Consider the following 11,883-nt stretch of genomic DNA (forward strand, 5'->3'; position numbering starts at 1 on the left):
TATGGGATTCACAAATTTTTTGATAAAGGCTCAATCGAGCCATATAGCTCGATCGAGCCCCTATTAACCACGTAAATGGCTCGATCAAGGGTTTACCAAGCCCTCGATCAAGCTATTTGAATTTGAAATTTAAGAAATTGATTGAGTGCTTTAAGTGCTCAATCGAGCCTCTAAAGTCCTAAAATCTAGATTTTCAGCACCCCTTCTACAAAATTTCCTGTAACACCATTTTGTACCTTAGTGGACTTAGGGAAAAAATTGTCCTTAGGTGGCTGAGTTGATCATGTTGGATTCATGAAGGAATATTCTATCCAATGGCATATGAGTTTGACATTTTTGAATTCATATGATGTTGTTCATCTAATTTCTTTCAAACATAATGCTTGAATTTTTTTTTGAACAATTTTAAAGAGGTTGAATAAAAAATCAATATCATAAAACATACACAACGAAAAAATTTCAAAAAATACCACTATCTTCATTTACGAGTCCTCTTCAAAAGGGTACTCTTGGTTTTTCAATTTATTTAAATAGTTTAAAACAACCTTACGTGAACACATGTGTCTAGAAAATGAAATTGATATATTACTTTGCCAACTTCAAAAAAAAAATTGCATAAAAAAATAAATCTTTAATATGAAAAACTTAGCTCTCTCTGTTATATATATATATATATATCAGTGTTGCACCAATCACGATTTTATCGCGATTATATCGTAAAATCGCGGTTTTTTAAAACCGGCGATATAATCTCCCAATAAATACAACTATATATATATATATATATATATATATATATATATATATATATATATATATATATATATATATATATATATATATATATATATATATATATATATATATATATATATTTGGCGATTTTTTGGAAAAAATCGTGATTCAATGCCAAAAAATCATGGCCCTTTCCAACAACGCATTTATATAACAAAAACACACAATTTCTTTTAATTCATTTGCATAGAAAACAACAGAACACCGCCAGTGACGGGGTTTTGGAGTGACCTCTTGATCGTTTGGGAGCTGAATCTGCTGATTGGTCATTTGGGAGTTGAATCCGCTGATTGGAGGAGAAAAATGGAGTGAGAGATAAGGAGGAGATGAATTTTCTCCATCAAACCGGTATGGGCACCAACATTTTGTGTTTTGTAACTTTGTTTTGTTTTTTTCTCTATGTTTTTGGTTGGGTTTGGAATCTGGATAACCCATTGTTTATCAAGAGAATTCAATGGGTTATCAAATATTTTTGAATTGATTTGAATATTCATGGGGTTTTTGTCATTTGATTTTTCATTTTGTTTCTTAAAATTTCTTAAATTGTCAAAAATTCCATGTGTTTTGTTATAACTTATGTTACTCATGTATGTAATTTTTTTTTTTTAGTTTTTGTACAATGTAAATTGTAAGTTTGTAACTTGTAAATTGTAATCCTTATTTTTCCATAGGTTCACCGAATCACCATTCAACTTCAAGTTCAAAGTCAAACATGCCAAGGAAATTGGACCCTCTGTGGGAATTTGGTGACCCTGATGGAGGGATTGATAGAATGAACTTGTCTTCCAAGTTGTGTGGGCAGCATATGTTAAGGGGGCTGTACAGATAGAAGTATCACCTTGCACAAATCCCTGGATTTGATGTAGGGTCTTGCACAAATACAAATCCTAAAATCATCTGAAAAGCCATGAGATCATTGGAAAATTTAGAGAACAATAGAGAGGCCAAAGAAGAAATGAAGAAGCAACTAACAAAGTCTGTGTTAGTCTCAGGTGAACAAGGAAGTGGCACTGGCTCTACCTCAGCATCAACCAACCTGGTAGCTGCCTCATCATTTTTTGTTCCTAGAACCACGCCTAGTTCACAGTCATCTACCACTTCAATGCTTAAAAAAACTGAGAAAGAACAAGCTGACAAGTTGTTGGCCAAATTTCTCCTTTGGAGTGATATTCCTTTCAGCGTCGTAAGGAATAATCCATTTTTCTAGCTTGTTGTTGATGCTATTGCAAGTGTTGGCCCAAGGTACAAAATCCCTACTTATCATGACTTTAGAGGCCAAATTATTTAAAATGAAAAGGTTGACTGCACCAAAAGATTGGAGGAGTTATGGTAATCATGGGCACAAACCAGATGCACTGTGATGTCAGATGGTTGGACTGACCAAAAGGGGAGAACCCTTATAAACTTCTTGGTTAGTTGTCCCAAGGGGACTACATTTATGAAATTTGTTGATGCATCTGCACATATCAAAGATGAAAAAACTTTATGTGATTTGCTGGATGTGTTTATTTTGGAGGTGGGTGTAGAACATGTTATCCAAGTCATAAAGGACAATGCTGCAAATTATGTTGTTGTTGGTAGGATGCTTATGGAGAGGCATCCTACTTTATTTTGGACAGCTTGTGCTGCACATTGTATTGATTTGATGTTGGAGGACATAGGGAAAATTTCCTTTGTCAAATATAGTGTTGAGTCATCAAAAAGCATTACAAAATTTATATATAATCATACATCTGTGCTTAGCTTGATGAGAAAATTCACCAACAACAAAGAGTTGGTGCACCCTACAACTACACGATTTGCCACTAAGTTCATATCTCTTCAATCCCTCTTGAATTCTATGTGGGATGTGAAGAGAATGTTTCTTTCAGAGGAGTGGTGTGCTTTGACAATGAGCCACAAACCAGAGGTAGAGGCCATATGTAGACTAGTTCCATACCAGGAAGACTTTTGGGTGGGAGTGCAGAAGGTGTGCACCGTTACTGAACCTCTGGTAAAGGTTCTTCGATTAGTTGATAGTGAGAAGCCCGCAATGGGCTATTTGTATGAGGCCATGGACAGGGCGAAAGAATCCATTCGGGCCTACTATGATGATAAGGGAGATGAGGGGTTTCAGAGACAACTCCTCCTATGGGAAGTGATTGATGAACGATGGAACAACACACTCCATCGTCCCATTCATGCTACAGGGATCTACCTAAACCCCGCATTTTCTTATGCATGTGGGTTCATATTTGATGATGAGATCATGGATGGATTCTTAACCTATGTTCAGAGGATGGTGCGATCTCCAACAGAACGTACAAAAATCTCCAAAGAAATTGAGACATACAGGATGGCAGGTGACACATTTGGCTTTGACATGGCTGTGACTGATAGGACGACTAAAATGGCAGGTATTTTTTAGTTTGTTTCAAATTTCATTGTCTCTTCAAGTTCATAACTTCATAATTTGATTCAACTTTCAAATTTCATTTTTTTCTTATGTTTATTTAAAATTTTATTTGTAATTTTGTTGTAGATGCATGGTGGAGAATGTATGGTGCTAGGGTACCACTTCTGCAAAAGCTTGCCATTCGAATCCTCAGCCAAAAATGTAGCTCCTCAGGATGTGAGCACAACTGGAGTGTATTTGAAAAAATACACAACAAGAAGTGCAACAGGTTAACACTTAAAATATTGCAAATTTCCAAATAATTTTTTGAATTCATTAAACAATATTTTTTTTATAATTATTATTTCATGATCTTTGTACAAGTTGTAGTCCCAGCGACTTAATGAAGTGGTCTACATCTACTACAATCTTCGGGTGTGGGCGAGGCAACTTGAGAGGACACCTGATATGGAGGCCATCTCATTGGATGGGATTGATACCACTGCCGAGAGGTCTCTCATGGAGTCTGCTGATGATTGATTAGTGTAGCAGGTAGTGGAGGGGGATGAGGAGGAGGAAGCAGAGGAACAAGGGGAGAAGGTGACACCACCTACCCGGGCTACCCCTGCCACCAGTAGAGGACGTGGTCTACCTCTTATATCTTCTAGTTCTTTAGCTTCTAGAGAACAGTAAAGTCCACTGCCAACTCCATCGGCATCTACATCTAGAGGGAAAGGCAAAGCTATTGCATTTTCTTGCAAGAGGGGCAGAGGAAATCAATAGTATTATACTTTAGTTATTTGATTCATTTCATTGTATATAACATTATGAATCATGATATGACTCATGAGATACGTTATTATATTTTTTGTTGATATTTTGAGGGTGAGTTGAGAGTCATGAGTCAGGTCTTACTATTTAGGACATGATTCACTATTATGTGTGATGTAGATAAAAATCAGACTTGAATTAAAAAAAGAAGGAGTTGTAGCTCACAGGTGAGTACTGCACCTGGAGACTGCACTCAAATAAAGAGAACTCTCTCCGTACACTCTACATTCATCAAATGAGCAATTACATCATTAAGTACTTTACTAGAGATAAAGAAGTTGCAACCAAACTCCTAAACTCTAGGAACAAATCCTAAACTAAAGAGATACGTTACAACTTGTGTAACCATTTCTCCATTAATACAAAATAATATTAATTATTTTCAACTCCCCCCCTTAATGGAGAAAGGATTATCCTGAACTCCTAGCATCCCTCTAAACAATTCAAGCTTTACATGCCCAAGAGGCTTAGTAAAAATATCAGCCATGTTATCACAAGTTTTACAATATTCAACACATATCTCTTTTGACTGTAGTTTCTCTCAATGAAACAGAGCTATAGTGCTCTGCTTTTTACTGCTCCATGCTATGACCCTAGATCCAATTCTAAATGCGTAACCTATGATAGATCTTCGATCATCCAAGTTACCTGCCCAATCGGAATCTAAAAAACCTGGTAGAATAACATCAGAAGTGTCAGTGTACAAAATGCCATAATTACTAGTACCACTAAGATACCTCAACACACTTTTTGCTGCGACCCAGTGACTTTCGAGTGGTTTTGACATGAACTGGCTGAACACACTAACATAATATGTCAAATCTGGTCTAGTTGTAGTCAGATATATCAAACTGCCAACTAGCTGTCTATACATGGTTACATCCACCTCTTTAGTACCATTGTCACTGCTCAACTTTAAGTTCTGCTGTAATGGTGTTGCTGCTAATCTGCACTGCTCCATTTTGAACCTTTCCAGCAAGCTTCTGGCATACTTCCCTTGAGTAAGAAAGGTTTGTCCAGAGTCTTTCCATACCTCTAATCTCAAGCAATAATGAAGGTTTCCGAGATCTTTCCGTCTCATACACTTGTGACATCTGATTTCTTTGATCAGATTGTTAGCATTCCCTGTTACAATCATATCATATACATACAAAGAAATCAAAATAATTTGCCTCTGTTTATTAAACTTGGTATACAGATTTGGATCATTTAAGTTCCTATGAAAGCCATGCTGTACAAAAATTGAGTCAATTTTCTCATACCACGACATGGGTTCCTGTTTTAAACCATAAAGTACCTTTTTCAATTTACACACAAGATGTTCCTGCCCCTTTTTCACAAAACCTTCAGGCTGTACTAAATAAATTTCTTCCTTCAAGTCACCATTCAGAAATGCAGACTTAACATCTAGCTGGTGTAGCTTCCATTTGTGTTTTGTTGCTAAGGAAATTAGCATTCTAATGGTGTTTAATTTGGCTACAGGAGCAAAGGTGTTATCGAAATCTATTCCCTCTTGCTGTGAGTAACCCTTTACTACCAATCTAGTTTTAAGTTTCTCTATACTCCCATCTGCATTTATTTTTGGTTTATACAGCCATTTGCATCCTATGGGGGTTTTACCTTCAGGCAATTCAACCAAATCCCAAGTATGGTTTCTGTTTATTGATTCTATTTCCTCATACATTGCAGCCCTCCATGCATCAGATTTACTTGCTTCCTCATAATTTGCAGGTTCTACAATGTTTAAAAACTTTAACATTAATGCATAGTCTTTCAATTTAGAAGGTAATCGAGTATTCCTATTTGATCTCCTTGGTAGGGGACTTACCTCAAATCTGTCTATTTCAGCCTTTTCTGGGCTTCCATTATTGATTACATTTCCTGTTACTTCTTCTTCTTGTTTTTGCTCCTGCTCTTCATCTTCCTTACTGTTTTCTTCCATTAGCAATGGAATGTCCCAATCACTGTTAGAGTCATCCTTTCCTTCTTCAACCTGTTCTAGTTCTAACATTGTAAATTCCCCAGGATTCCCAAGATTGAAAGGACCAACATGTTCGCCCTCCATAAGTCGCATAAGGCCTTCAACCAGATCAGAAATGAACTGGAAGCTCCGTGTTTGTTTCCCATTTCCATAGACTGTCAAAGGCTCCTTGCGCAAAGCCTGAGCAACAAAATTACTTACAACCCGACCATCATCACGGCACATTCGCGGACCGTATGTATTGAAAATTCGAGCAATCTGAACCTCAACATTTGCCCCAACACGCTTGGCAAGTCTGGATATGTTCAAGATTCCCACATCATTAGTTTTGATAGTCTTCACAGGATTGTGTTTGTAATGCACAGGGGAAGCGGGGCAAGCCAAATGGTAGATCTGATCAACCTCCAACAATAAGGGTTCCACAACATCATGCCTTATCCGTTCAAACCTCGGATTGCCAAAATGATGCAAAACATTCTCCTTCCTTCCTGTGAAGAAATTGTTGACAACAATAACACTGTCGCCTCTTGCCATGAGCCTGTCAAGTAGATGACTGCCAACAAAGCCAGCTCCACCCGTCACGACAACTCGCAGGGACTTTCTCTTCAAACCTAGGGGCACTTTAGCCCCCGAATTCACCATCGAACCTGAATGATACTGAGAAAACCGAGAAACAGGCGTCTCATAAACAACCCGATGAGGTTTTTTGGGCACAAACCTTCCATTTTCATTAACATTAGAAGCCAAAAAACCAGGCTAAAGGATAAAGAAAGTTGATGCGGTGATTCCTACCAAGATAAACAACAATCGCTGCTCCCTGAGCAAATAATCTACTGGCCTGATAATAGACCACATCTTTTCTAGCTTAAGAGAGTACTCATCACTATTATTCATATTGAACTGATAAAATTTTTGATCCTTTGATGAATAAGTCTTCAATGAGCACCACCGGGCAAGTCCGATCTGCTGCCACCAAACAGATCAGGAACTCCAATGCACCACCACTGGGAAAATCCGATCTGATGCCATCGAATAGATCAGGAACTCCAATGCGCCACCACCGGGCAAATCTGATCTGCTGCCACCGAACAGATCAGGAACTCCAATGCGCCACCACCGGGCAAATCCGATCTGCTACCACCGAACAGATCAGGAACTCCAATGCCCCACCACTGGGAAAATCAAGATCTACTGCCACCGAGTAGATCAGGAACTCCAATGCGCCACCATCAGGCAAATCCGATCTGCTGCCACCGAGTAGATCAGAAATTTCAAAGTGCCACCACCGGGCAACTCCGATCTGCAAAAAATTGCAGATTTTCCAAAGAGAAAGAGGCTGGCGCTTCTTGATGGCGAAATACCCGCACCGAAAACAAAATCGACACGTCTTACGAAATTGGTGTGATGAAGGCTTGATTTTCCACGCCAATAGCACTTTCTGGCGCGCTGGCGCTATTATCTCTCTCAAAACCGCGCCAAATGGCACGACTGTTCCTTAATAAACAGCGCCAACCCTTTCTTCTGCTCAAAAATGGCGTGACTGTTCGCGACGAAACCGCGCCAACCCTTTCTTCCGCTCAGAGATGATCAGTCATCTAAGACCTTTCTTCAGGTGTTATTGCAGTCCACCTGATTCTACGAATGCTTTTGTACACTCCACCGCCACTACAGTTCTGTAATCAATGACGCATCCTAAAAAAAAATTAAGGCTATCCCTACTCTATGCTCTGATACCAAGATAAAAATCAGACTTGAATTAAAAAAAGAAGGAGTTGCAGCTCACAGGTGAGTACTGCACCTGGAGACTGCACTCAAACAAAGAGAACTCTCTCCGAACAAAGAGAACTCTCTCCAAACTAATGATGTGGGAATCTTGAACATATCCAAACTTGCCAAGCGTGTTGGGGCAAGATGCCTCAACTCTCCATGTTGCTCTTTCGCGGACCTTTGGGCCGAGACTTGTATGCTTGCTGAGATGTTGGTTGGAGATGACTCATGGAGCTCATGATGATAGGAGGTTGTGACTTTTAGGGACTTCATATATGGTGGACTTGGAGGATCTGATGCATTGAGGAGCCGAGGTCAGAGACTTTGATGTAGGATGGGGTGCATACTTTCGAGTACGTGTATGGGAATGGCTTGAAAGAGTGACTTGATCTGGAGGATCAATATGAGACACTTTGGAGTGATAGAGTTTCAACGATGATGATGCCTTGGTGACAAAACCCGGGCATGGGTTGAGTCGAGACTTAACCACTTTGAAACATGGGAGCTGATTGATCTATGATCATGGGCAGCACATGGATAGATGAGACAGGTTCATACTTTTTTCTATGACAAACTTGAGGGATGGAACATTGCAGATATGACGGAGGTTGCTTCATGGACATGGATGTGGCACATCGAGAGTTGGAGTTTGATGAGATGATCTCTTCATATTGAGGAGATGCACATATGGATGATGTTGGGGTAGATGTGGCTGATTTCATGCAGCACATTAGTGTCAAACATCATGGAAAACATGTTGCAGATGAGATGGGGACTACTTGATGGACTTGAGCATGGCTTACACTTGTATGGAGATGGATTCCTGATCGAGTTAAGGATGTGATGGGATGTTCTGAGAAACGACTGATGGTGGCATGAGGATGTGCATTCTCATGGTTTGAGCATGACAGTTGGACTGATCACCCGACTAGTTCAGACATGGGGGCCGGCATGTACAGAGATGTGTTAGCATTGTGTTGGAGTATCATGGCAGCAGTTCAACTGAGGACGACACGAGATGTTGCAGGAAGCATGTAGCTTGAGATGGAGGGACCAGCCTTCCACGATGGGGAGCAGCATGTGGAGATTGCGACAAGATGGTTGATGGTCATGGATTGAGATGATTTCCGATGTATGACATACCGATGGGGTGTATACCTTGGTATGGTGATCTTGGTGATAGATGGTTGCTGGGACGAGACATGATGGAGACAGTGGTTCTACATATGTTGCAGTATGTGGAGGAGTTGACATCATGGATGAGACAGTTGTTATTGATCTTGGTGGATGGCTACCAGGATGGTATGTTATCGAGGACGACAACGAATTCAGGTGGAGGAGGATGTAACGACCTGTAGCTCCGCCCGAAGTGCGACCGCGGAGGGCGCGCGGTTGAGGCTGAACGAAGTGCGACTGCGGTTGGTGTGCAAGCTTCCTTGGGTGTGCGATATTGAGATATGCGCATATGAGGAGGGCGAGCTACTTATATGCGTGGTGGCATGGTGTTAACCTTATGGAGGCCGACCACACTTGGAGACAAAGGCTAACTTGAAGTTCAAGGCGTTTGCAATGAAGTGTGGGCGTGGGGAGGTCAGCTGGGCAAGCCACGACCTCACCCTACGATTAGTATATATTAGCTTTGCGTGGAGCTCATTTGGACAAGCTCTCAACGCACAAGATATTCGCTCATAAGAGGAGATGCGCAGATTTGGAGGTAGACGTAGCAAGGTGTAAAGGCGCATGACTTGGTAATGCGCCCATTCTTGGGTGAGGCTACACGAGGAGTAAACGCACATCTCGGTTGTGGGTGAAGGGCACGGGCAGGAGCGCCCGACGGTTGGGTGAGGGCATGCACGGGTGTGCGGCACCCGATTTGTGCGAAGGTGTTCGATGGTGAAACGTTGGTGGGTGCTCGGTTTGTGCGACGATTTGGCACGGGTTCTTGGGTGACTCGAGTGAGTGCCCACCCGTCGTGCAAGTGTGCACGGTGACTTGGTGAAGTTTTGAGATTGTGAACAAAGGTGTCTCTCGGTTAGAGGCGCCTGTGTGGCGACTTGGAGGTGCGCTTGAGTTGGGCAAACAACATGATCATGTGACAAGGTGAATGAAGGGTTGGTGAGTCGTGCGGCGACCATGCGGAGGTGCCAACGAGCTGGGCAACCGAGTTTGCCGAAGTTGTGAAAATTGGCTAAGTGTAAATTTGGGGTTTCCCAAGATTTAACTTGTACTTTGTAAAAGTGAAGATTGTATAATATATTGATTCGGGCAGACTCATATTGCAGGGAGTTGCCCCTCCCTTTATACTGTTGTGCATTTCTATTGTATAATGTTGTTTATGTGAATGTTATGGGCTTTCACTTGTATAAAGGAACACATTAATAATACTTGGTTGCGAAACACAAACTAAGTAGGATAAGTGGAATGTTAGGCATAGTCTACAATCGTAAGTATTGGTGAAAAGAAAACAATTGGTAGTGCCGCACCTCGCTATAAGCGGTTGGAAGACTACCACAGGTGTAGGGGCGTGACAATTCATATTGGTACTTTTCTTGATCGCCTTCTACCAATTCAATTACAAACACAAATGCTTAAATTACCACAACCTGTAAAGATGTATTAAATGTTCCTTCCATTTTGGACTCTTGAACCCACGGCTATATGTTCTTGCAGTGTTTCCCGATATTGTTCATTCTATTTGCAAAAGCTATGGATTTTTGCTTTTGCTCATAATAGTTGTTATGGTCGCGTTGCAGGTCATAAAAGCAGGCTTGCCATTGTAATAGGTAGCTATGATTTCTTCCCATTGAAAATCATTGTGAACTTGTATCTTGTAATTTCCACTGTTCTCACATTCATATCGATCTCTGTATTTCCCTGCAGGTTGCATCATTAGAAGAGTTGCGCCGACAACAATAGAAATGCTCTTCTTAATGTTTTATGCCAAGAACAGATGGCCTACTCCTGGTACCTCTACTTCAAGGGTAGAGAAATTCCTAAAGGAAAATTCTTATGAAATGCCAATGCTAGCCAGATATTCACACTATCACCTCAAGAAGATCACAAACAACTTTGCAGAAAAGTTGGGAGAAGGAGGGTCTGGTGTGGTCTATAATGGAATGATTTGGAATGGCGCTCTAGTGGACGTAAAGCTTCTTGATAGGCACAGGCATACCGATACCCAATTCATGATTGAGGTTGCTACCATTGGACATGTCCATCACGACAATCTGGTTCGTCTATTGGGGTACTGTTTTGAAAACCCTATAAGTGCACTCGTATATGAATACATGCCTAATCGATCTCTCGATAAATTTTTATTTGCCCCGAAAGAGGAGGGGCAAGACTTAAGGTGGGAACAATTGTATTGATTGCTTTGGGTGCGGCCCGTGGAATTGCATATTTACACCATGATTGCGAAAAGCGCATCATACACTTCGACATCAAACGTCACCCCTAAAATTGTTGATTTCGGTCTTGCAAAACTTTGTGGAAAGGGAGATGATCATATTTCTATAACAGGAATGAAAGCAACGCCGGGATATGTTGCACCAGAGTTGTGCCATAGTGATGCCAGTCCTGTTACAGATAAATTAGATGTCTATAGTTTCGGACTGATGTTGCTAGAGATTGTTGGAGGCAGAAACAATATTGATGTGTAGGTGAGCCGGTCTAGTCAATTATACTTTCCTGAATTGGCTTTCAAGTTGATTGAGAGTGGTGAGTTGGGGATGAGGTTGAGAGGAGGAGAAATGGAATGTGCAGATGAGGAGAAGGCAAGAATACTCACAAAAGTTGGATTGTGGTACATTCAATATAACTCTGCAGATCGTCCTTGCATGATGAGGGTTGTGCAAATGTTAGAAGGAAATGGAGATGACTTCGCCAATCCTCCGTCGCCCTTCAATTCCTCGGCCACACCTGAAAATCCTCTACTGCCATCCACGGTAAATTCTTCTTCAATTGAGATTACTTTATAGATTTCTATTTTTAATTGTCTTTACTTAAACCAGTTTCTGGATTTGCCCCGGTCTCCACACAATACCTTTGTGAATGAGTAGATGACTACCATGAAGTGTTAAGACCCTAACTCGGTGATTGCTCCAAGTGGTGAATCTCTCTTACGGAAGTTTGGGCG

The 11,883-nt window shown here is 40.8% G+C and overlaps 1 pseudogene; it reads right to left on the reverse strand.

The window, feature by feature from the left end:
- Window positions 1–5,107: 5,107 nt before the first annotated feature.
- LOC149174335 (UDP-glucuronic acid decarboxylase 2 pseudogene) lies at window positions 5,108–6,623 on the reverse strand (annotated as a pseudogene).
- Window positions 6,624–11,883: the final 5,260 nt, after the last annotated feature.

This window comes from Pinus tabuliformis, chromosome 4_1 (assembly GCF_031772625.1).
Source record: "Pinus tabuliformis cultivar Carrire ecotype Pingquan chromosome 4_1, CPIR1, whole genome shotgun sequence".
NCBI classification, from domain to species: Eukaryota; Viridiplantae; Streptophyta; class Pinopsida; order Pinales; family Pinaceae; genus Pinus; species Pinus tabuliformis.